The following is a 27,496-nucleotide window of genomic DNA, read 5'->3' on the forward strand; positions in this document are numbered from 1 at the left end:
ATCTAAGTTTAAATCAGTTTCCACACACTCCTTAGCTTCTGGGGCTATCTCCCACTGCAGCTACCTATGTTTTCTCCCAATCTGAAAGTAAACTTTAGAAAAGAAAGCACAAGCATCTCTGCCATTCTACTACCTCTGGCATTTCTCCTATAATGAAGCACATCAATATACCACTATCCACTGTTATCACCAATGGGATACCATGAGCAGGAATATTACTAGAATATATCAGATGGAACTATAACTTCCCTGACTGACATAACCAAGACCCACTGAGTGGGAGAATGCCATCAAGGAACTTGATCAAGGACCAGGGCTTTTCATGCCTGGGACGATTTGAGGCTATTACAGGACTTAGACCCCAGATATTTGTTTTATCTCTGGAGACACGATAATGTGTACTTCCAAAACACACAGCCTATGGTAAGGCTCTTAGCTCATGACATTGAGAAGTTCTGCTTCCAGAGTATGTAGAGACAAAGGAGGAATGCGAACGTCTCAAAGCTATGAGAAAAAACAAGTTACTTGCACAATAAGAGCATAATTCTGAGTATGAAATTCCATCAAGCAATGCCAAGGATTTTCACAACTTTCCAGCCATAATCCTTTATCTTTCTATGTATCAAGAACATACTCAGAAACATAACAATAAATGGCAGCAACAATGGCATTGTAACACATTTAGTCTCTGCAAATGAAAATTGTTAAGGGTTTCCTCGGACCATCAAGTTATCTGTATAAAGCCCATTATAGAAGTATCTCTGACAGTCAAAATCTCCTAAAAGTTTTCCTGAAAAGGATGGTACGTGGCTTTTGCGGGAGGTGGGGAAGGGACAGAGGGCAGCCCCTCAGTCCCTTCCCCCACCTCCCGGAAAAGCCCCCAAGAGCCGCGCTCCCTTTAAAGAGCCGCGCGGAGTATGTGTGCAGCTCTTGGGGGCTTTTCCCCGAGGAGGGAGAAGGGCAGCCCATCTGTGACGGGCTGCCCTTCTCCCTCCTCGGGGAAAAGCCTGCAAGCGCCGCACACACGCTCCACGTGGCTCGTAAAAGGAAGCGCTGAGCAGAGCCTGGGATGCATACAGGCTCTGCTCAGCGCTCCCTTTAAAGAATACTTTTTTCTTGCATTCCCCTCTAAAAACTAGGTGCGTCTTATGGAGCGAAAAATACAGCAATTTCCTGAAGGTTTCTCTTTTCCTGTCTTTTTGGGTCTGACAGTTTAAAAAAGGATGCATTATTAAACAAAGCATGCTTAATATTCACCAACATGCCTTCAATCTGCCCCAAGTCAGCAAGCTGCAACACAAACATCCTTCTTATTGCAAGACTAAGGAGGTCCTTCATGGTGGACCAGCTTACGTACCTTCACACAACCTATAGTGGGCAAGTTTAATAGTTGCCCTTTTTCAGTTGTAACATGGTTACTGCCATTTTCCTTACAATGAGCCACCACCTCCAATTCAAAAATCTTATATGTCAACTAATTTAACTGTTTCAGCTCTCAGAGTCAGCCCAAGGCACTTTGCTGCCCAAGGCAAAAGACAAGACGCTGTGCCATGCCCCATCCATGCACCAATGATAATCAGACTGGTGGTTGACCCTTTCTTCAACACTGTCTCTTCAGCAGTGTGCTGCTCTGCCATTGAAGGAAACAAGTTAGCTTAAGGAGTGCAGGTGGCACAAACAACTTGATTCTCCCAACCCCTCACCACCACTCCCAGACAGCCACCTCACCCTACCTAATGTTAGAGGCAGCCCTGATTATGCAAGGTCTTGTTTTCAAGTCTCTAAAGAGCAATAAGCCGTCAGCTTTTTTCCTCCAGGAAAGTTTTGGAGAAACTTAGACAAGGTGAAAAATGTACAGAGAGTAATCAGCATATATACACAAAGGAAACTCACCACACAGATGACAAATAATTCCTTGCAATATCTTGCTATTATGTACCAAACTGTGCGTATCATTAATAAATTATGGCTATGCTCTACCCATGGCTATGATCTACCTACACTGTCAGAGGCAAGATATCTCTGCATACCAGTTGCTGAGAATCACAAGTGGGGAGAGAAGCTGATGCACTCAGGTGCTGCTTATGGGCTTCTTACAGGCACCTGGTTGGCCACTGTGAGAACCAAATGCTGAACTAAATGGGACTTGGAGAAAGGAATGAGGCACAATCACCAGCATATTGGGGTCATGTACATACATGTATGCATCTTTAGACACAATAACTCCACTAAGTTCCATATGCCAGCAAGGCAAGCCAGCTGTGACCACTAAGAAAATAGCCAGGGGAATATGTATTTCACAACTTCAGATAGTGGTTTGGGAAAACTGATAACTTGGACCAGATCCCTATGCAACCAGACTGTCAAACTCTGCTAGTATTCACCCAACTAGAATAAGGAACCAGCCATGTTTTTAGTAAGCATCACTGGTGGCATTGGAGGCTGCATTCACACAGTAACTTATTCCATTTCTCTGTTAATTTCTGCATTATATCTGGGCCTTCATGTGACATCAAAGCCACTTCCATAAATCTACCAGAATATAGCTGAAATTTAACATTCATTTCTGTATTAATCGCTTCCAGAAAAAAATCCATCTGCAACCACATTAATCCAGAAAATTGTGGGGTGTAAAGTGATGAAATTTGGGGTGGTACACTAGCACACAGTTCTTTCCTGCCCTTTTCATGGGTGAATTATGGGGAAACAGAAGCACACATGTGCAGAGAATAGTGATGCTGTCCAATGGTGTTCAACTGTTGCGTCACATCAAGCCGACTGGTGTGAGTGAAATTTAGCATGACATGCTGGTGTATCTTTCAAAAAGCCACAGTTCAGTAATGCAACAGGCACTTCAGGAACAGAAGCGCAAGCATTATAGTCCAGAAAACTAATGCACTATTCTCTGCAACTGAATGCTCTCTAAGACCAGGTTTCAGGGCAGGGGCATACATTCTTAATATTTTTCATTAGACAGCCTGAGGGAAGCTAATTCTGTGCTTCACACAGAAAAGGAATTTCAGGAAATATGACTATTTCCTTATCTCCCTACCCTGTTTTTGGCGAGGTTTAGAGAACCGGGGAAGGTTGCAGGGGATGAGAGGGGCTCCATACAGCTGGTCGCCCAAACAGAAAGCAGAGCGCACTGCCAAGATGGTATGTGCCAGTCATCAGGATTCTAATTGGCACCAACAGGGCTGTGGCAACAGAAGCTCACATCTCAGCTGTCAGCACCTGCAGGCATTGCTTCAGGGGAACAGCCTGGAGGAGCCCACTGCTAAGAACTTCATAGTAGGTGGTGGAGAGTTTGGGAGTCATTTTTAGCTACGTGCAGATGCCTGAATCACATATTTGAATGGGGGTGGGGTGGGGACAGGGGGGAAATGATTCTGCTTTTCTAGACTATGCTTCCAAAACCATCACTTTAGGTAATTTACATTTAAATGGAATTTGTTCATGGAGATTATTTTGCTAGTCATATTGCATACTGCTCTCCTCCTCCACCCATCTCCTGCTCTTCACAGAAGTATTCAAAAGTTGTAGCTTAGAAATCTCCCCTCTTCCTCTGTACTTTTAAAGGAAATGAATAGTGATTCTTACTATACATTGCCTAAATTTGCACATTTTCTGCATTTCCCCCAACCGTGTTCTCTCCCACAGTACTTCCCCCTCACTTGGATGATCAATACATCCGACAACCTAGAAGGAGACTGAATTCCAATCCACTGCAAGAGCTTCATTAAGGTCTGCTGGCGTGAACAACACATAAGGCCAATGTGACTACAGAAGTGGGATGTTTCTTTCTCAGCTGCTGGACTAGATGGAGAAATGAAAAATGCAGCCGTCAATTTCTGTGTCTTCCTTTGAAGCTGATACTCTCCAAAGTACTGGGCCAGATCCTCAACTAGTAGAAGAAAGCAGCAGAGCTTGAGTCAATTCACTAACTGGGTGCCACGGGCGATATTAAGAGACAGAAACCCTAATGTCTCCTTTTCAGCTTTATGTTCTTCAAACGTACATTAGGGAACTAGTCCTTTAGGTTTTCACAAAGATACATGTTCCTGATTATGACATGAATGTATGAGCCTGTCTGATACAGTCTCAACCCAATGGTATACCTTGCCCAGTACGGGCAGCTCTGCCAGTGATTCAGTTTGGCTCTTCTTCCTGCAAAGGATGTGTTATGCACTAAGCTATTGCTTCTGTGTACACGTACACACACACACACACACACACACACACGTAATGAGTGTAATAGGCTCCTCTTATAGAGCATCTCAGGAGAAGGATCTGTTAGTAATTGAACAGCAATTAAAGATTTATGTTTCCTTTGAATAGATTTTCCCCAAAGCATTTGGTGTATTCATTTTTTTTAAAGAAGAAGGAAAAAACATTATCGCTTCACCAATGTATTGTGCAGGCATTTATCTGAACCAGCATTTATCAGTTTTAGAAGGGGGGAAACGGGGGGGGGGGAGAGAGATTGGCCCTAGCATTTTATTCACTTAATCCTTAAAACACACGCCTCTTTATCTAGACCTTAACTTTTCTTCTTAAATGTGAAGGGGGGGGGGCGGGGAGGTAAGCACCAATCATGAATAAGATCTGGCCATAAAACGCAAAACTAGGAGAAATCAGCTTTGGGGAAATGTGTACAGATAAGGAAGATATACAGAACAATCAAGCATGCAGCTTCAGTAAATGACAGAAAGAAAAATATTGCCTGGAGAGTTAGCCAAGAAGGTTAGCGTTACAAAGCAACAGAATATTGGTTATGACAAAGGAAAGATTCTTAAATATAAAAACTCCTTCACTCAGAAGAGAAGGAGGAATTTAAATGGTTCCAAAAAGGGAATTAAGTAATAGGGTAGGACCACAAAAAAGAAACTGAGTTTGGATGGGGAGAGAGGAGGGAAAGACTCCCCCCTCCCGCCTTTTCAAAGCATTAGCTTTATATTTTTCCTTGGATGAATGTTGCCTTAATGAAGACTTCATTCTTTCTTTTTCACTTGGTTTCTAGGGAAATAGAATCCCGACATATAGGAATGAGAATAGTGCCGTATACGGTGCTAGAATATACAGGCTTTTATTCTACAGACAGAGTCACTCCTGCCTGCCACTTGAAATACCCCCTCCCACAATCCAAGGATTGTTGAAGTGAATGAAGGGGGAAATTGCATGGTTCTCTACTCCATGTGGTTCGACTTGCCCATTGCTGGAATATTTTGAGTGAGAAGCATAAAAACGTCCTATTTTTCAGACTTTTCTAGTAATCAGGCTGTCTCAGATGATGTGCATACCAAATTTCTGCTTTTCATGTATTCAAGCGCCTTAGCAATTGTGATAACTCCACAAGACCATTGCATCTTAATATACAATTCCTTTTGGGTTTCTAAAATCAATCTGCTTTTATACACAAACAATGGGTGAATTCTCAAGGCATACTCACAAGTTGTCTGGGGTGGGGAACTCGGCTCATAACACTTGGCCAGAGACATTAATGATTCCCTCAGTGTGCATATCAATGTGTGTGTTGTGGGCAGTGCAATACACACATGAAGGATGCACAGCCTACAATTCTAGTTATCAGCATCCTCCCTTTCAGTTTTGCATGTAAGCTTCAAACAAAGAGCATAGGAATATATTGATCATTAGACTTATTTTTAGTTCTAAGTAACAACAACAGGTCAACACCAGAGATAGGATGCTGCTGGGGGTGTGGGGGAGGAAGCAGAGTCTGCAAGAGGTACTCAGTCCACCTGACTGACTGGGGTTGTTTTCATATCCCTCCTCTCTCCAGATCACAACAAAGGGTTGTATCCAATGAAGATTTTGCACTAATGGAGCAACTTCTACTCATACAACAAAACTCTCCTCCACCCTACACACCCTCACATCTGCTCGGGGGGGGGGGGGAGGGTCTCACTGATGCTCCAGGGCAGATCTGAGGTGGGCAGGGGGAGGGAAAGTTGGAGGCAAAGTTCCACTGCATGTGTGGAAGTCATTGCACAAGCACAAAGACTTTGCTGGAAACAAACCAAAACACCAGACAGAGGCCCAAGTCATTGGCACAAGCTAAAAGGCTCTTAGCCTGTGGCATGACACAGCTTTTCCCAAATAGTATACTAAAGTTAGTATGGTGGACTTGACAGCAGAGGAGAAGGTTTTAGACCAAGAAGCAGTCTGAAAGACCAGTGTAGCTACTGAGACACGTCGGGCCTATGGGGAGGACTACTTTTCCTGACATCTCCCTTTGCTTCCCATAATTGCTGCTGGGAGGTCCAGATTACCACTGGCAATGGTACAAACAAATGGCACATCAGAGCTTTGGGGAAAGTTAGAAATGCCATAGCAAGTCTTCCAGGATCAAGTCTTTTTAATGGGCGGCTGCTGGGGAGATCACCACCAAGGCAGAACAGTAAGAAGGTCAGGGGCTATGATATTTGCCTTCTATACTAAATTCTCCATTGTGTTTGATCTTGGGAATTTATTTATCTTGAAGACCATGAATGTGCTTAGGAGGGAATGTGAAAGGATTATGGAGCTAGGAAGGAGCAGCCACCATATTAGTAGTAACAAGCAGGTGGTGATTGCGGTGGGGAAGCAATAACTTTGAATACTTAGTTGCAGTTCTCTCAGCCCTAGGGGTCCTGCTAAGAAACGCCCAGTTGTTTAATGGAAAGATGGTCCTATATGATATCATTCTATGGACGACCTATGGCCCACCAGATGTTGTTGGACTCCAATCATCTCTTGACTATTGGCTGGCTGAGGTTGGTGGCAACTGCAGTCCAGTACCTGGACGGTGACAGCTTCCCCATCCCTGGTGCATACAACCTCTCATCTGATCCTAGAAGAATATGCCAACCCAGTCTGTATTAATAAAATCTAGTTGGATGAAGGAATATATGTGAACCTCTCCCAGATATGCAGATACAGTAAGAATCAAGGTACACTGTCAAAGAGGGCCCAGGTATTCATGGACCAGATTCTCATGCACATATAAATTAGTGTACATGGAGAATTCCATTAAATCCCACAAGCAGGAGGCTCTCTAGTTGTTCTCATTTGATGATGACTAGAAACTGAGCCTTTAGTGTCACCAGCCCAGTCCTGTGGAACACTCTGCCAAAAGAGATTCAGTGGGCACCTTCCATGCCAACTATTAAATGTCTGCTGACAATTTTTCTATTTTGCCAGGCATATACAGACAATTAAGAGTACAACGCCCACAATGGTCTGCTGATGCTTGCTTTTAATTCTTTTGCTTTTTCTTTTTTAACTTTTAATGATTTTATACTATGGTTTGGTTTTATATAGTAATAAACTGCTGTGGTATATTTTTTATGATACAGTGGTATATAAATAAAGGCCACTTACATGCACAACAGACTATTGTCAGTCAGTTACCTTTCCTTCCTAAGTTATACTAGGTAAAGGCTTATGATCACAGCTTTTTCTAAGGATCAATATCTCAGCAAAAACAGGACTAGACTCTGTGAGATTAATGGGGGGGGGGGAGAAGCACCTGCAAGAAGATGTTGTCGTGTGCTGGAAAAGCAGAGCCAGCCAGCTCTGGCAAAGGCTCTCGCCTTTGTTTTATCTGCCTCAAAAGGCAGGCACCTTTTTAAACTTCTTCTGAATCAAGGCAATTAACTTCTGCTCAATGCAAACTCAAAGAAAGCACAACGGTCTGACTTCAAATGAAACACGGAAAACGAGCCATACATGCCCTAGCACTCTTCGGGTTCAAGTGAGTTTTTGAATTCTTGAAATGAGAGCAACCAGGCTCTGTAGCCTGCTTGGGTGAGAAATCGATGGGGGACTTGAATGTTAGAAAATTAGGACAGACAAAAGGAAGGACTTCTTCACATTTAAAAAAAAGTGCAGGGGAAAATTATGGAATTTGCTAGCACAAAATGTAGTAATGGCTGACAATTCGGACAGCTTTAAAAGGAGGCTAGCCAGATTCATGGATGACAAGGCTTTCAATGGCTACTAGTTTTGATGGTTGTATACCACCTCCAATATCAAGAGGTGGTATTCCTCTGAATATCAGTTGCTGGGAAGCATAAGTGAAAAACTCTGTTGCACTCAAGTCCTTCTTGTAGGTTTCCCATAGTCATCTACTTAGCCACTGTGAGAACAGGATGCTAGGCCAGGTGGGCCTTTGGTCTCCTCCAAAAGGACTCTTCTTATGTTGGTATGGAAGTTGCTTTACTTTCTTGAATTATTTATGCATAAATCAATAAGGAAGGCAAAATTAAAGGTTTAGATATGTGAGCTGCCATTAACAGCTGAAAAAGGAACGTGTTATATGGCAAAACTACTTCCATGACCATGGGCACCCATATACCACACAAAATGACATTTGCTATGTTAGAGGAATAGTGGCACATTTACAAAAGGTTATCCTAGTGTCGTACTACCTTTAGAAATAACTTTTGTTATGGCATCACTGTTCACAAGCAATATATATTACACACACACACACACACACACACACACACACTTTTCCACATATACACACACAGTGTCTACTGTAATATATACAATATATAAGCATATATGAATTCTATCTAGGCACAGGTACACTGGGAAGCCAGCTGAGCTTGTGAAAGTGAAGAGAAAACATGGCAGGACAAAGACATATTGAAACAGCAAGTGCAGCACATTCTGATATCCCACTGCCTCCCATGTCTCTGTATGTTTTCAAGCTTTAATGTCAGGTGTGCTGATTAAAAATACAGCTCAAAACAGCAACAACCCAGCAGCAGTATAGCAACACCTTTATAAGGAACAATTGAAAGTTGCAAAGTAGCAAGCTAGCATTCGAGTATGACAAAGAAGTCTTCCTCAAATTTAATGTTAAACTAAACTAAATGGGGAGAAGAATGAAGGTTTTTGGTAAACCCCAGTTTGCAATGTGGGACAGTCTATAAATTGTGCAATACCATGCATGTATACTCAAAATTAAGATCCCCTGCATCCATTGGGATTTACTCCCAGGTAAATGAATGCAGGATTCAAGTTACAAGAAAGGAGATTCGCATTAAACATCAGGAAGAGCTTTCTGACTAAGAGCTGTTCAACAGTGGAACAGACTCTGTCCAGAGGTTGTGGAGTCTCCTTCATTGGAGGTTTTTAAGCAGAGGTTGGATGGCCATCTGTCATGGATGCTTTAAATGATATTCGTGCATTGCAAGGGGTTGGATTATATGACCTTCAGGGTCCCTTTCAACTCTACAATTCTATGGGTTTAGGGTTTTTTATTTGTTTAAAATAAAGGTAACAACCGAAAGTTTAAGGTTTTAATTTATTTTCTTTTTAAATGCTGTAGTCCCATGGAAAAATATGAATTAATATACAAAATATAAATATGGTGTTCTTGTTAGATGGAAACATAGGCATTTCTTACATGGTATTTCATGTGTTTATGGGCCTGCATGCACATTTGTGTGCACACTCAAATACATTCTCCAGATTCTAGGCAAATACAGCAATACAGTCCCATGACTAAGAGGTACTCAACTGGAACTCCAGAAATTCATTTCCAGTTTCCTACACCTCTAGGACTAGTGGCTGAGTTCCCTCATTCTATGGCTCTATTCCCAGATGTAAGCTGAAAACGGCCCATCCTTACATTACAAGGGTGTTAGGAAGATGAACGCACAGCGAGGAGTTCAGATCCAAGAGCACTGTAACTCATTGAAGTTTTTTAAATTGACCAAAAGATAGATGGCAATATAAACACAGGGAGCACAGATGTCTGCTGTGTACACTGGAGGAAAACACCACCATTAAACTGCATTTTGAAAGATTTAATGCTTTACGATGGCTCTGTATGTTCCACTGATTTATTGGCTGGAAGAGATCAGAAGACTGACAGAGGTCAATGAATCGTTTCATAAAGGCTAGAAAAAGAGGAAAAAACATTTCCTTAGTATTTTCAAAGGAGGCTAAGAGGATAAATCAGGGACCAAAACCCATGGAATCTCTCAAGAGCCTCTGAAAAGGGGTGAAATCAAAGCATTAACGTTTTGAAGATTTCATAGAACAGAAATGATAGATGGAAAGAAAAATCTATTAAATGTCTACTATACTGAAGTCATTGCAGGACTATTTCCCTACCGTTATGCTCCACTTCTTTTTGCTTTGCCCAGTTTTGTTTTAACACTTATAAAGGGAGATGTCTAATCATACATGTTTAATGTCCACCCCCTAAGTTTTTTCCTTATTTTAAGCAAATGATTTGTATTCACATGTGAAGAACCACAGATTAAAGGTGTCATTATGAAGAACAGCTTTGTTCTAAGAATGATCAAACACATAGATACTGTACATAAATGGCTTCCATTTGAAAGCTGCTAGAACAGACCACCACTAGGAGATTCAAGACAGCAATCTGAATTTCCAACTTTGGTCTTTCCAAGCTGTTCAATAAAAGTTTAAGTGGGTTATTACTGCAGAACAAATATGAAGCAAACAAAATCCTGCTTTTAAAAATACTTTAGCTGCCTTGACTATTATAAAGTTACGGAAACTCACCAGGGTAAAGATGTCTGTGAATGATGTCAGAGACAGCCTCCGAAGGTGCAAGGCAATAATGGTCCTCTCTTGTGCAACTGTTCAAAGAAGGAGGAGGAGGGAGGAAGGAAGGAAAGCGGGTATGAGATTAAGACACATGATTTTAACATGGTAATTCTCTAATACAGCAGATGGATGCATCCAGTTTTCACATCTTTTCCCATTATGTTTCTATTCCATGTGCAGCCCTTTATACTGGAGTTGTAACAAACATATTGTTCTCTTACAAAACAAAACAAAATACAAATGAAGTATAGCAGGTGTCTATAAAAGGGAGGGCCTTTTTAGTAGTGGGTCCCCAGTTGTGGAATACCCTCCCAGCATGGTGTATGGAGCCAGCATGGTGTAGTGGTTAAGAGCGGTGGACTCATAATCTGATGAACCAGGTTCGCATTCCCGCTCCTCCACATGCAGCTGCTGGGTGACCTTGGGCTAGTCACACTTCTCTGAAGTCTCTCAGCCTCACTCACCTCACAGAGTGTTTGTTGTGGGGGAGGAAGGGAAAGGAGATTGTTAGCCACTTTGAGACTCCTTAAGGGGAGTGAAAGGTGGGCTATCAAGTCCAAACTCTTCTTCTTCTTCTCCCTAGAGAGAGACTCACCTGGCACCTACATTGCAGCATTTTTAGTGCCATGAGAATATATTTTCATTTCCCCCTAGATTGTCTATCTCTTAGTACTTCTTCCATCCATTCCAGTTACAGTGCAATCTGTTCCTGGTTTTACTCTAGTTTTATTTTCACAGCACCATCATGTGTAAAGTTACCCTAAGAGGTCCTAGTTTCAAAACAGAACTGTGCCATCCCTGTCAATAAAGGATGATATTCTCATCAAGGAAAGTTTGTTCATAGCATTTCAGAAGGAGCACATGCCTTTGGCATTGTTGCCACAAGTATTTGCAAAAGAATATCCCTCTCTCCAGCCTCCCTGCTTGCCAAGCTCCTGGGCCCTCCGATCCCCTTGTTTACCTGTCTGCATTCCTGCTTGAATTTCCCAAAATCCCTGTTGTAGCTTCCTTGACACAGACCCTGGCCCTACTGGGCTACATATATGTGGCCCAAACATCCAGTGTTTTCCTCGGAGCCCTCCTCTGAGATATGCTCAGCTCTTAACTCAGGTTCCAATCCTGGCAGCTCTTGCATTTCCATCACTCTGCATGCCTGGCGAATTACAGCCCACCAATGAAAACAGTCTTCAGCTTTGGCACCTCCCCTTCCGGAAATTAAATCAAAAGACACTTGAACATCACAGGTGACAAGAACCATTGGTATAACAAATTATCAGTGGCTTTATATCACTGGTATTAACTTTTACAAATGAATACAAGGTCTCTCACCAAATCCAAGCTATCTAACACTGGTCCCATAAAAAGCATTTGGTGTCATACTGAGCCAGATGTTTGATCAAGAGCTGGAGAAAACAGTACTTCAGTGGTGCATTCTCTTTTAATTACTACAGAGTTATTTTGCTTAGGATGCACCAGCTCACATATTGCATCCCATCTCCTCAGTCACCTTCCGTGCAATCTATACAGATGCCCTCCCCACTCTCCAGCTGTACAGTTGGTACTGTAAACAGCTGAGGAATGTGATGAGCAAGAGGCCCTTGGAATCTCAACATGACAGGAGAGGAGGCAGGTAGCAGTAAGAAAACCATGGCTGGCTGCAAGGTGAATGCAAACTGTAGCCTCTGAAGCACTTCTTTGAGGCCCCAGGAAAACATCAGCCTGTTGAGGAGCCAGAAGGTTGAGCAACTAGCCCTATCCTAGAGAGCAACTGTAGAGATTTTGCCACATCTGTAGCTGTTTCTAGGGAAAAGTCTACTGTTTGGGCAACTGTTTGTGGATGGCATTTGAGTTTGTGGGGACAGCACACATGCAACTCATGAATGTGTAACGTGATTCGCGGTGCACCTGCTTTCTGCTATTTTATAATTTCTGCTATTTTATATTTATTGGATTGGTTTACTGTATTTTTGTGTTTGCTGTAGTTTTAGTGTTCGCCACTTTGAGGACCTTAGCCAAAAACATTTGGCAGTTTCAGGTGCTAAACTGTAATAGTTTTCAGGGGTTTAGAAAACCAAGGTAGAAACTAGGTAACAGAACGTTCCCAGCCCTTGTTATGCAAGGCCAGATTGTTGTCTCTGACATTTTGCCAGGCTGTAAATCAAACAAGCAACGAGGAAACTCAGTAAGATATCCCATAAAGCCTTTTCATTTTATGCAGGAAATTAATGAAGTTAATATGATGTGTTCTCTGAGAGGACTTAGCTGTCTGACAAATCTTTAAGTCCCTTTTGGGAAGAACAGGGAATCTTAGTATCATGAGTAGAATGGCCCTTTAAAGTAGTAGGCAATTTTAAATAGACGTGAAACACAACATAGGGGTATCTTTGTAGAAACAAATTAATTGAAGGGGTGTGTGGAGATTTGAGTGGTGGAAGCACAAGGAAATCCCTCTGTGTCACCCACCACCAAACTACTCTTCATTCCCCATTGGTAGTTTCCTAGTATAAATCACCATTCTGCATATTGCGTCTCTTTGCTGAAACAGCTTTAGGTTAACAATCAGACAACACTGAATAGGGTCAGCCCGAGGGTTCCCAAGGGCCATACCCCCAAGCCCACATCCGGGCACTGGACAGAATCCACACTCCCGGATCCCTTTAACAAGATACCCTTAATGAGGAGGGGCTGGTGGAGGCTACAACATCCCCCACCCACCCAAACAAAGCTTACCTAATGTCTAACCTCACAAAGTTGTGACAATTGCTACGAGGTCGGCGAAAACCAAATGGCTGGAGCCAATTTGCCAAGTGGAAAAAATCCTGCCTGGTCCCAAAATATGGCAGCCAACATTTGTCCATAGCAAGGTCATATCAAGGCAAATCATAAAAAGAGATGGGTGGGTAGAAGATCTGGCAAAGGGACACAAGAGGACAGTCTCCTGGCCACGATGTGGTTTAAATTTCCCATGGCCACGGCCCCCACCGGTGCTGATTGGACAGTGAGGGCCGCCCCTAGGCCGGGCCCCGCCTAGCACTGGCAACACAGCCAAACAGTGACAAGGAGGGCGTTGATCTCCACCCCCGGCCGGATCCTGCGGGGCCTGATGCCCGGCCACGATGCCGCCTACCAAGTAAAGTAAGTGGACTATCCTTATGAGTACTCAAAAAAGTCCCTCACAACTGGCATTTCAAAAATGGTTGCATGCTTTGGGGGGGGGGGAGGAATAACATTTTAAAATATGGGGTTTGAGTCTTCTCCAGCATATTCAGTCAGTTTCTACAAGAGCTTCCTTTAAATAGACTAGAAGCTGTCCAGTCTGCTCAATTTCTCCACCCATTGACTTGTATGGGATGGGAAGATAAAATAAACAAGGCTTTTTTCCTCTTCAACCAAATTTCCTCCGCCCACCTCCAATACTCTTGAATAATTATCATCTAATGCTGAAGAGGAAGATGTTCCTGCTGCTCTGCAGAAATGATGATTAATGAATTTCACAGTAAACTTTACCACTAGATATCATGTTTCTATTTAAATTATTATAATAAAGAAAGTGAATCAGCAAGATATATAATTTCAAAGATAAATCTTTGCTTTTCAACTAGCCTTTGACTATTTCAAACGTTGCTCCTTATTTTCTCTCTATTGTGGCACTCCAAGAACGAGAAAGCCCTGGCATATGTGCGCATTTTATAGCAGCTTACCTTGACATCTGTTTGTAATTTAGCCCATACACTGATTCAGTCTCAAGTTGGCTCCTGGAAGACAATGTGGTAAATTTAAGTTGTGGCACCTGAATTCTAGAAAGCTGATTACGGAAGCGTCACTGGCAATATGGCTCTCCGTGGATCAGAATTCCAGGAGACAGAGAATGAAAAAATGCTCCTCCATGCCTTTGCGTGAAAACGCACATGTGGAGAAAGGACTGTAGGCTCAGTAGCAGAGGACATTCTCTGCAAGTTGAAAGCCCCATGTTCCAACCTTACAGAGTCATTACCAGCCACTATAGACTAGGTGTGGCTAACCTTTGGCCCTCCAGATGTTGCTGAACTTCTGTTCACCATGCTTGCTGGTGCTGGTGCAAACGATAGTTCAGCAACATCTGGAAGGCCAAAGGTTACCCATAACACTGACCTAGGTGAACAAATGGTCAATGAGCAAATGGTCTAGCTTGGTATAAGGCAGCTTCCTGTGCCTGCCTGCCTTCTTCCACTTCATTGTCACTGACACTCATTTTCTTCTAAAACAGTGGAGCTGGTTATGAAAAAGGACATGCTAAAACGCAGGACTGCCAGGAGTTGTACTGTGCAAGTTTTCTTCAAATCAGATGAAGCAGCATGTTGTCCCAGCCTTGGCCAGCAAATAGCCCTGAGCTCCCTGCTGCTAATGGATCATAGACCTTTTCTGAAAATGTGCACTGCAAGTCAAAGCCAACTGGGTGGAGCTTCGGCAAGCACATATCCATTACTGTGAGCAGCATGACATTGGCAAGCACACACACAGGCCACACATTAGCCCATGCAGCTTCACTGAACATCACTAAACAAAAGTGATCATAAAACGAATTCTTCCCTGTGTTTTGAAAATGCTCACATAAAAGACTGAGAAATTCATTCAACATCTAATTAAAACCCTCCAGAAAGGACTCTAGAGATTGTGGGATTTTCAAGCTCCAGAAAATGTTAATTTTCACTGCGTGGTAGAAAAAAGGAAGGGAGCCCATGACTCACCCCTCGGACATTTTTCGATGGCAGACATTGCTAATTCATATCTACATGAGAGGTTTTCCAGTCTGAAAGCACTACCCCTCCCTTGCTGTGTTGCTGTTAGAAAACACAACTGCACGTTTCAGAAATTAAGTCTAAATCAGCGTCAGTGTGCCTGTTTCATTCCTTCTCTCACTTTTCATCCTAGAGAAAAAGGTTAAGACATGCAATGTGGGACTTAAACCTACCCCCATCAATAACTGCAGAATCACGGTTAACAGACAAGTCTTGACTATTGACTTTGCCTCCAAATAAAAGACACTGGGTCTAAACTTACAGACAGCCGTCTCTACAGATTTATAAATTGTTTATGTGGTCTCCCCTCTGCTGCTACATATTCCGTCACCTTCTAGAGCCGGCCCTTTCCAATATCCTCTTTTGGCTTATTTCTTTCACATTCTACAGCAGCGCCTCCCAATTATATTTACACCTTTTAGCAGCAATGGTGTTTCCAAGAGATAAAACTCCCAAGGCCCACTCGCATCAGACTTAGCACAAAAATCAAAACATTTTGGTGATGTTCCAATGAGGACATCACATTAACTTATTGTCTCCCTATGTAGACTGCTATTTGAACCTACTGGTTAGCTCAGTCGGTTATAGAGACCGTCGCTGATGATGCCAAGGTTGCAGGTTCAATCCTCATACAGACCAACTGCATATCCTTGCATTGTAGGGGGTTGGACTAGATGACCCCCAGGGTCCCTTCCAACTCTGCAAGTCTATGATTCTAAGTACACACAGATTTTTGAATGTAAAGTTTGAAATAAGATTGTTGACATACTTGAACTATACACCTTGAGGGGTAAAAGAAATGAAAGGTTTCCTTCAAGCATTCTTCCACTCAGAGCTGCTGCAGTTTGTACTTTTCCCACATTCCTCAAAAGCTCCAGGTCACATGGGTGAACCCACAAATGATCAGCACTGTGCTCCTCCCCACTTCACCAGCACTGCTGCAGAGGAGTCCCTAGGAGCTGAATGGGCACTGGGGAGGTTGTCTATGCGAGCCATGCTCACTCACCCTTCTCCAGAAGCATTGCTTTCCATTTGCTTGTTGCTGTATGGCTTGGGAATGTTATGTATGACAGACACGTGGATTCTGCATTGATTTCACAGGCTTCACACCTCTCTGGACACAGCAAACAATGACAAGATCCATTTATGCATTACTCTTCTTCTGCAACCATAGTTTGCTGAAATTTCTACACAATTGGTTGCTTTGTTACAAGTGGCATATGAATACTTGTCGAAAGAGAAACACAATGTCTTTAACAAATAAATCTTTTTTTTTTTTTCAGATACCCCTGGACTCCTCTTACTTTCTACTTGTCCAATCAAACGCCATGCAACGAAGGCCCATGAAGAGCAAAGTTGGGTTTCCTAGGGCTAAACAAATGTGTGATGGACAGTTCCATAATTATTTCCTTTTATTATGTTGTTTTAAAATAAAAAGCAGGAGCGGGAAGCTGAAAACACACTCCGGAGTCAGGGAGCTGAGGGAATATTATTGTTCTGCTCAAACTTTTCTCTTCTGACCAGCTTCTCTTGCTGCTGAAAAGTACAGTGGTACCTCGGGTTAAGAACTTAATTCGTTCTGGAGGTCCGTTCTTAACCTGAAACTGTTCTTAACCTGAGGTACCACTTTAGCTAATGGGGCCTCCTGCCACTGCCCCGCTGCCACGGCGCAATTTCTGTTCTCATCCTGAAGCAAAGTTCTTAACCTGAGGTACTATTTCTGGGTTAGCTGAGTCTGTAACATGAAGCATCTGTAACAAGAAGGCTCTGTAACCCGAGGTCCCACTGTATCTACTACCTAAGCTGCTTTTCCCCCCGGTTATGAAAGGACACTGAATATACTATTCACTTGAGTGGCAGCCATGGCCTTGTTTCCACCTCTTCCAGGTAGGAAAGGATATCAGTGGATAAATGGCAGGAGCGGGAAGGGCTAAGCAGCTCCTCTCCCTGCCAATCTTCTATTCCTGACTTTCTACAATTGCTTCCTGTTCAGAAAGAAAACTGAGGGGAGGAAGAATAATTGACTGCCAGTCATATGAACTTTGACCCTAAGTTGCACCTCAGGATTCTGAGCCCAAACATTCAATAGCATTAATTACAGCAGATATTTTGAAACATTTTGCATTTATCTGTCAAAGAAAAACTCTGCATGTTGCAGAGGCCACACACTCACAGTCTACGTGGACTGCTGACCAGGCTTGTTTGGCCTCGCTGTCATAGTGTGTTGGTGAAATTCTGGTGTAAGATGGGCGGGGAAGATGTGTCCCTTCTTATGTTGCTGGACTACAGCTCCCATCATCCCTGACCATTCGGTCATGGTGGTTGGGAATGATAGAGTTAGAGTCAACACATCTGGAGAGCCACAGATTCCCAACTCCCACTGTAAGAGATGACCGATGACAGGAGACAAGCTGTCTCTCAGGGAACCTTGTCTGCCATTATGTACATGGGCACTGAAGAACTCTGGATAAGCTTCCTAAAAACCTAAGGGTTCCCCTGAAACACAGTGTGAAGGCCCCTGAACTACAGAACAGTTCTTCAGCAGGAAGCTCAGAGAAACTCAAGATGTGGGTAGACCAATTCAAACCCTCCAACTGTTTTGATTTTGTGTGCATCAGTGCCTTGGAGCTGTGCCTCGGCTGCCATAACTAAATGGTGCATCACCAACGCATGGTTCCATTTAGACTAAAGAGCACAGCCAGCATCACGTCAAAATATTTAGTGTTACATGCTATGTAGTGTTTGTGCCCAGTGGTTCCTGGTTTTAAGAGGGATATTATTTCACATTTTTTTTAAGCCTATCTGGAAGACAGGTTCAGCTCCATGCTGAGAAAAAGTCCTCAAAACTGACGTCTCATCTTTGCTCTGTTGACATCCATGCTCATGAAAGCAAGCATTCTGGCAGCCAGCGCCCAGAAGGGCAGCATGGCTGCAGGCAGCTGTTCTCTCATTCTGCTCTAGCCAAGTAGTACTAGGCTCTCAGTAGTTTCCATCAAACAGCTGGCATCAGGACAGGGCATCAGATAAAAGTACATTCAAAAGAATACAACATGGCCACCAATGAATTATGGGTATCTTCGGAAAGGAAAGAACTCACATTCACGAGGAACCTTCAGATGCAACTTTACAACAGGATTCCCTATACACTCCCCAGGCAGCCACATACTTCTTAAGCAATTGCCTTCCTAGACAATTTCAACTTCACAGTATTATGTCATGCCTGCTTTTAATGTTGCCCTGGTGCATTCTCTTCAGCGACTAAATCTATGCCTGTGATTTACCATAAAAACTGTTGTCTAGCTATAACATCAAAATATATATACTGTGTATTTTTTCCTCCTGTAGGTAGGGAACGACTACTACATACATTTGGAATACTGCTTTCTGGGAAAGACTAATCAGCAGTTGTGACTCCGAAGTGCAGCGGGAGAGTTTTCCAGAGCAGTCTTGCACCCTCCTGGGCAGAAAGGAGCTAATTGCTCTGAAACCGACATCCCTCTTTGACAGCACAACACTATTGGACACCGATTAGGAACACACAGAGATCCTGGGGAAATCAGCACAAAAGGACAAGCTCTCTGATGAATGGTTGTATCCAGGACCCACCTGTGAATTCTTAGCATCAAAGAGTTATGTACAAGTAAGAGCACACTCTGCAAATAAGAGAAAATATATCCAAAGAGAACCATGTAAGCTCAGCACTCCCTCATCCCTTAAGAACAGTTTGCCTCCTAATTTTACTCACTGAAAGTGATGCTTTTGCCATTCTATAACCCCAGCAAGCCCATTTTTCCTACTTGAATCTGCATGTTTTGCATCGGACTGCAGGGATAAATAGACTGCTTATACTGCTTTGCTTATTTTCATGGTGACTTTTTTAAAGATTGCTGTTATCCCATGCAACTCATACTCTCATTCAGATGAAATCTGATGTGTTTCTAGATTTGTACTGCATTGCTGCAAAACATACTCCTGATGACTGTTAGGTTTTGTTTTTCCTTAAAAGAGTTATAGCCCTGGACTCTCAACAGACACCAAACCCATTTCTGTAGGATGTGTTCAACCAGGGACTTTTCTGGACCTTGGTTGAACAGATTCTATAACTAGAAACATCAAAGATGAATTGTGCTTGTTCTATACCTCTAACTCAGCCATTCCCAACCTAGGGGTGCTCTCCAGATGTTTCAGACTACACTTCCAATTGTCCCTGCCCATTGGAGGTCCCTTCAGGGTCCCTTCCAGCTCTATAATTCTGATTCTATGATGGGAGTTATAGCTCAAAACATCCAGAGGGCTGCTTTAATTTATGGCACTCTTCTAAGGGTCTAAGGAAGCATTTAGAGCACTCGTGTCTTCCTAGGTCATTTAAAAAGTTTAAACTCTCATTCACAAAACACAGTAAGAATGTCCCTGCTTTAAAGATTTGTTTGTAAATAATGGATTGTTTTTATTCTTATTCATAAATACTTGCATATTGTAGTTTCATACACATACACATATACACACACAATATAAATATATACAATAAAAAGAAAAAAATCCCTCCACCCTAAAATCACAAATCACACACTATTATAGAAGATGTTTCCTTAATTGTGCATAAACACCTGTCAGGGGGCTTGGTGCTCTTGGAGTTGGGGCTCTACTCAATACCACAGGAAAGTGGCTTTTGCCACCCACAGCCTAGGTGTCAGAAATGTCATTTGCCCAGCAGAAATTACTACCACCAAGCAAGAGCTAAAGTCAGTCTTTGTATTCACTGAGCTTACTACGAAAAGTTCCTTCTCTTCGCATGGTTTAGGAAGTGCATTGGTAGCTATCCTCTCAGCACTTCACACCAAGATCATTGAGAACTCTGGTTCTCTTTCCCAACACTCACTTTCTAAGTACGCGGTCCCTGCTTTGGTAAGGAAAATTACTCCGGCTCTTATTGGCTGTGCCCCCCAACAAGAAATTTATTCAACGTCTCAGGCAACATCAACAGCGTGCAGACTAGCAGCAAAGAAGACTGTCTCTCATTTCCAATCTGTCATACCAGGCAGCTAGACAAATGTTATAACAGCTCCCGTCACAGGAAATGAACTTGTCAGTGTCTCCTGAAAGCTGAAACCCAGGGTGGCTCAGTCTCACAAAGCTGCGAGTCAACTCCCAGCCTTCTGCCACACATGGAGGCTGGAGCTGCAGGGATGAGTGTGGGTAAGTGCTGGCCCCACTGTTGGACAGACTGAGGGAGATGATAAAGGACAAGGATAAGCAGCAAAGGGGGAGGACACAGGCCACTGAAGCTAGCCTGGTGCTGTCAGGTACGGTGGAGGACACTGTCCTGCTGCCAGTGTTGACGTGAGACTCCACAGTCTCAGGCCAGTCACCTTCTGCATAAGGAACAGGAAGGGGTGGGATCTCATCTTTTACCTTAGGCAAGGAAATGTTTTGGGTCAGCCCAGACTAGGTACTGTCCTGGTAGTTGCTCCACAGAGGGCAGCAGCAGCAGCAGCAGCAGCAACACATTCACCACAAGAAGCAAGGACAGACAAAATGCAGAAGCCTGGGCACAGAATGGCTCTTTAAATAACTTCCTGTATACCATATGAAGCCCACAAAACTAGACTCCAGGTTATGTCCTCCACCACCACACATTCCTGCAATGATTAAACTTACAAGACTGGGTATCACTGCAAATTTTAGCATACATGCGGAAAATAAATGAATGCAGATTACTCTCAAAGGTTGCGTTAGATATGGGATGGGTGGTGGTCATGTCTATATATTTTTTCCAGCATTGTATGTTTAAATTGCTACTCCACTCTAAATACTCTTCTTAAAAAAAACCAAGAGAAGCTCGTTTTTTCCTTCTCCTTGAACCAGGATTTATTTATTTAAAAATAAACTGCATATCGTTTAATATACATGATCCATACATTCTATTTAGAGTGTGTATGTCTATATCTTTGTTAAGGACTAAACAACCAGTATTATGCAGTCTTGTGAATATCAAGAAGTTTTACCTACTAAAATAATTAGCCTGTTTCCTTTGATTGCTTTAAGTGTTTTGATTATAGGTTACTGACAACGGGGACTATAATTTTTATATTTAAGCACAGTACCTAGCAAAGAGACTGTTATTTCATTTGGCTCTTCCAGGTACTATGACAGCGCTAATTAATAAGTCACTGGAAGGGAAGAGAAAAGAAAAAACTGTTTTAACTGGATGTGTTGACAGGAAAAGTACTTCTTGTAGAATCTCCAAGTGCAAGAAAGACAATGTTAGAGAATTCCTAAAAAGGCAAGTGCCAGGGTAAGGAATGCAGAATTGCCTTTCAGCCAATCCATTTCAGCTGGTGAATTTCATGTTTTGTTTATTTTTTCCATTTTCAAGGCTTGTTGAACACATGCTACCATGACTCAAAATCCTAGGCAAGGAGCTGAGATGCTAAGAGCAAAAAATGATCACACCATGAAGATTAATGAACAAAAACTTCTAATACAGGCAGCCATTATTTGACAAGAGTTCTGTAAATTTGTACTTTTTACTGGAAATCATATCAACGTTAACCCTTTCATGAATATCTATGTAACAAAATACTACAATAGTTGTAAGCAGTGGTCCCTGTTGCCTTTAAGAGAGTTAAAAAGTGTTACCTCACCTAATACTGGAGGAGCTTTTATTGTTTAGACAAAAAGGTATTCAGTGTCAAGACACAAACCTGGCTCTTAATTTCCCGGCTGCCACCACAAATAGAGTAGTATGCAAAGTAACAACATTTTTCTCACCTAACAGCAAAAAGTACACAAACTCACATTGTGTCACAAAAGTTTTCCTGTGGCTAAACTCAAACAGATATTTTTTTCAGAAGGATAGTTACAATGCTATTTTACTAGAAAAAGAGGTGCCAGAACTCACCATGAATGCCTCCCTTGGTCTCTTATATTGGCAATGACAACCTCCTGAGAGGTGCCAGAACTGAGTTCTGGCTGGGGGGCGGGGAGCCATGGATAGTTATATAGATGGCACTAAGTAATATAATGAATAACACCTCTACAGCTGTTTTGCAAAATACAGAAATGCTGTGCCCAATAGTGGTCATCCAGAAAGGCAAAGGGCATGACACTAAGCCTCAATCCTGTAAAAGCAATTCTTTTTTTAAAAAAATAATTTTTATTAGCCGACCAATCAAATCACATCACATAAATTCTGAATTACAAAGCCGAATTTTAAATTTTTGTTGAGGGGACCCATATTTCAAGTTCCGAAGGGGGATTCCGATCATCTTCTTGCTACTGCGTTAATATACAAATCAGTCCAAATAATGTTAATAATTCTATCCAGTCTTCTCTTGCTGTTTCCACATCTCATCTTGTTCATATATTTTTTTTATTTTTTTATTTATGATCTCTTCTGATTATCTCCTTAAGCAGATAAACACCAATTATAATCCTGTGTGAATTTTTCCATTCGTCCAATCCTCATATCAAGACGGTTTCCATATATCATCGCTTTCATAAATAACATCGCTCTTTCCATCACTAATCTCACTGATCTGTCGCTCTTAAGTCCCTCTGAGGAGTCTCACCCATAATATAAAAACAGCTCTGTTCCTCCTCCCAGACTTAAGTCCTCCGACAGAACTTGCCAACATGGTGACGGTATTTTTAACTGCGTCATTCCAAAGCTCTTATATTTTCCACGATCTTCTTGAAACATGCTTTGGTTAGAAAATTATCTCCACACAGCTTAAGTCATTAAAACGGCATTTCTGACTTGTGGGGGGGGGGGATTCTTGTTTAATCACATAAAGAAAGGAAAGGTTTTTTTCCCTCCCCCATCCAGTCCCTTTGCCATACCGAGCCTTGGTGATCTTCTCATGATTTACTCTTGTTCCTCCGACCCGTCTTGTTTATCAGAGATCTCTTCAGTTAGCAGTCTTTACTCCCCCTCCTTCCTTGAAATATGTGCATTCGCTTCCTCCTAATTGTTTCTTTTGAAGTTCCTGCAGCTAGGGGCGCGGATCAGAGACAGCGTCCAGGAGCGCCGAGATCCACACAAGGGCTTTCTGCCTAGTGCCCCCATCCCCACAAGTTCAGGGGTGGCGTAGGGCACAGCAGGCAAGGGCAGCCCCCCCACAACCTTGGGGGGGTAGGGAGGCTATTTACTCCCATCACAGCCTCCTAATTACCTCGTGTAGGTCGGAGAGATGTTATTGTCAGCCATCTTCCGATGCGCCCCTAGTGGCCCCTCCCCTGTAAAAGCAATTCTATGTGGAATTGAATTAATTAACTCCAAACAGCTTTCTGATGATACATGGATACAGCCTAGAACATCTGAAAGAATGTACAGTGTACCTGTCAAAGAAGCTTGCACATACACAAAATGCTTTAACTGTTATATGGACATTGGCTGGATCCTAGTCAGCTCACTACAAAGTTCTCCAGCAAGTATATGTAAAACAGTAACTTGCTTTTGAGAATTTAAGAGTGAGCAATAAACTACAGAGACCAAACATGAAGATGGCAGCAGAGGCGGTTTTAGGGTAGTGCAACTGGTGCAGTCGCATTGGGTGGCACACTGCAGGGGGTGATACAACCAAGCTGTAGAATGGAGCGCAAGAAGCAGGAGGTGCCAAATTTTAGCGTCACACAGGGTGCCACTGAAATTTGAGAGCCCAGAGTCCGCCACTGATGGCAGAATGAGCATTCTGTTATGAAAATGTAAGAGCCAAAATTGTATTCTAGCTTGGACAGAAGGCCAAGCCCACTTCTGCATGGACATATGCAGAAGGAATACCAACAAGTAGGGTCAGTACTTTCTTCAAGTCCTGAGACCCCAAAGCTTTACACCATATTTTCATACGTTGTCATTTGTATGTCATACATGCGGAGGAAAACCTTAAACACGTTGCAGAGTTCAGCAGAGTTCCCCAAAAAATAGACCAGAGGCAATAGTACTTCTTTTTTTTTTTAATATATATTTATTCAAGTTTTTCAATACATAAACATATTTAAACAAATAACATTAATTATTTGACATCTTTTCATCATTACTTTGGACTCCCCCACGCCTCCCGCACACACTTGCATCGTTAAAGAATTGTTTCCAAACAAATTATCATTTTGTTCATAATCTTGGATTTGATCATTAGCGTATAGTTTAAACTTAAGTCTAATTTAGTGGTAGACAATTACTTCTACTCTGACATCCCAATCAACATTCGGCCAAATTACAATACTTTTGCAAATAAGTCTTGAATTTCTTCCAGTCTTCTTCCATCCTCTCTTCTCCCAAGTCTCGAATTCTGCCGGTCATCTCAGCTAATTGCATATAGTCCATCAGCTGCATCTGCCATTCTTCCAGCGTAGGTAGATTTTGAGTTTTCCAGTTCTTAGCAATCAGTATCCTTGCTGCCGTTGTTGCATACATGAAAAATGTTCTGTCCTTCTTTAACACACTCTGGCCGACAATGCCCAAGAGGAAGGCCTCCGGTTTCTTAGTAAAGGTGTACCTAAACACCTTTTTTAACTCATTATATATCATCTCCCAAAAGGCCTTCACTCTCGGGCAAGTCCACCAGAGGTGAAAAAAGGTTCCTTCATTTTCCTTACATTTCCAACATTTATTGTCAGACGAATGGTATATTTTGGCCAATTTGACTGGGGTCATGTACCATCTATATATCATTTTCATTACATTTTCCTTCAAAGCATTACATGCAGTGAAGTTCAGCCCAGAGGTCCATAACCTTTCCCAGTCTTCAAACATAATATTATGCCCAATATCCTGTGCCCATTTTATCATTACCGATTTGACCATTTCGTCTTGTGTGTTCCATTTCAGCAACAAATTATACATCTTTGAAAGTACTTTAGTCTTAGGTTCTAACAGTTCAGTTTCCAACTTTGACTTCTCCATCTGGAATCCTAAATTTTTATCATTTTTAAATACTTCTTTAATCTGAGCGTAGTGTAACCAGTCCCGCACTTTATCTTTCATTTTCTCTAAACTCTGCAATTTCCAATTGTTACCATCTCTTTCTAATATCTCCCAATATTTTGGCCAATTGGCCTCCATATTGGCTCTTTTTCGGGCCTTAGCCTCTAGGGGTGACAGCCACCTCGGAGTTTTATTCTCCAATAAGTCTTTGTATCTTATCCAGACATTAAATACTGCTTTCCTGACAATATGGTTCTTAAAGGCCTTGTTTGTCTTAACCTTGTCATACCATAAATATGCATGCCATCCAAATGCATTATTAAAACCTTCTAAATCTAATACATCCGTATCTTCAAGAAGTAGCCAATCTTTTAGCCAGCAGAAAGCTGCCGCTTCGTAATACAGCTTTAGGTCTGGCAGGGCAAAGCCCCCTCTTTCTTTTGCATCCGTTAATATCTTAAACTTAATTCTGGGCTTTTTGCCCTGCCAGACAAATTTGGAAATATCTTTCTGCCACTTCCGGAAACACTCTGTCTTGTCTACAATCTGTAGTGTCTGAAACAAAAATAACATTTTTGGCAATACATTCATCTTGATGGCAGCTATTCGGCCTAACAAAGAAAGTTTTAATCTTGACCAACTATCCAAGTCTCTCTTAATTTCTAACCAGCATTTTTCATAGTTATCTTTAAATAAACTCAGATTTTTTGCTGTTATGTTTACCCCTAGGTATTTCACTTTCTTGACCACCGTTAACTCTGTCTCCCTCTGAAACCGTTCCGACTCAGTATCTGTCAAATTTTTCCCCAATACCTTGGTTTTTTGTTTATTTAATTTAAATCCCGCCACTCGACCAAAGTTTTGAATCAGTTGTAATACTCTTTTCGTACTAGATTCCGGCTCCTGTAATGTCAGAACTAGGTCATCTGCAAACGCTTTAAGTTTATATTGTTTCGCTCCGACCTGGATCCCTTCCACCAGCCGATCCCCTCTAATCATATTCAGGAGCACTTCCAGAACCGAGATAAATAGTAGTGGGGAAATCGGACAGCCTTGTCGTGTACCTTTTTCAATTTTGAACTCTTCTGTAACCACATTGTTAACTATCAGTTTAGCCTTTTGTTCTGAATATATTGCCTCAATCCCATTCTCAAACCCCCGTCCCACTCCCATTTCTTTTAGATTCCCTTTCATGAATTTCCAGGATATGTTGTCAAAGGCCTTCTCCGCATCTATAAAGATTAAAACTGCTTTAGTGTTTATGTTTGTTTGCAAAAGTTCCAATATATCTATGATGTTCCTTGTATTGGCATACATATGTCTACCTGGGAGAAAGCCTGCCTGGTCTTTATGAATTACTTCATTTAGAACTTTCTTGAATCTACGTGCCAAGACATCTGCAAATATTTTGTAATCCACATTTAAAAGGGAAATGGGACGGTAGTTCTTTAGTTGTGTCTTTTCACTTTCCGATTTTGGTATCAATGTGATAAAAGCTTCTTTCCATGATTCCGGCGCCTTCTTCCCCTCCATAATTTCATTGCTGACCTCCAACAATGGTTGTATCAGGTAGTCTTTCAATGTCTTATAGTAGATGGAGGTCAGCCCATCTGGCCCTGGCGATTTGCCCTGTTTCATGTTCTGGATGGCCTGCTCAATCTCTTGTCGTGTTATTTTACCATTCAAAATTGTTTTGTTTTCTTCTGACAGCTTTGCTAATCCATTTTTCTCCAAGAATTGTTTAATCTCAATTTCATCTTGTGGCCCTTCAGTATATAACTTTTAAAAATATTTCTGAAAACACTTTCTGATCTCTCCAGGGTTCTGGATGCTTCTTCCTTCAATCTCTAGGTTTGTTACCGTATTTAGTTTTTGTCTCTTCTTCAACTGCCAAGCTAGCAGTTTTCCACATTTGTTAGCCGATTCAAAAGTTTTTTGCTTCATTATTTTAATCTTCCATTCTATTTCCTGGTTTATCAATTTAGAATATTGTGCTTGATAAAGTTTAATTTCTCGTAGAATCGGCTGGGACTTTGGGTTAGATCTTAACTTCTTCTCTAGCTCTTTAATTTTTTCCAAAATTTTGTCCTTCCTTTCATTCTGTGATCTTTTCTTTATGGTATTCTGTTGTATCAGGAACCCTCTCATCACGGCCTTGCTTGCGTCCCATATAGTTCTTTTTTCCACCCTGGTGTTCATA

The 27,496-nt window shown here is 42.0% G+C and overlaps 1 protein-coding gene across 6 annotated transcripts in view; it reads right to left on the bottom strand.

Moving 5' to 3' along the window:
* Nucleotides 1-27,496, bottom strand: part of TSPAN4 (tetraspanin 4) — a 525,920-nt gene that overhangs the window by 407,323 nt on the left and 91,101 nt on the right. For 3 of the 6 annotated variants that reach the window (XM_081011602.1, XM_081011603.1, XM_081011604.1), the window contains one exon: nt 10,549-10,625. The exons of 2 other annotated variants lie outside the window; for them this stretch is intronic. The gene's annotated coding sequence lies outside the window, so the exon portion shown is untranslated. Of the gene's footprint in view, nt 1-10,548; nt 10,626-14,294; nt 14,321-27,496 lie in introns of those variants that run through there. One more of the 6 variants, XM_081011605.1, reaches the window with a different exon arrangement.

This window comes from Podarcis pityusensis (assembly GCF_964106645.2).
Source record: "Podarcis pityusensis genome assembly, chromosome: 1".
NCBI lineage: Eukaryota > Metazoa > Chordata > Lepidosauria > Squamata > Lacertidae > Podarcis > Podarcis pityusensis.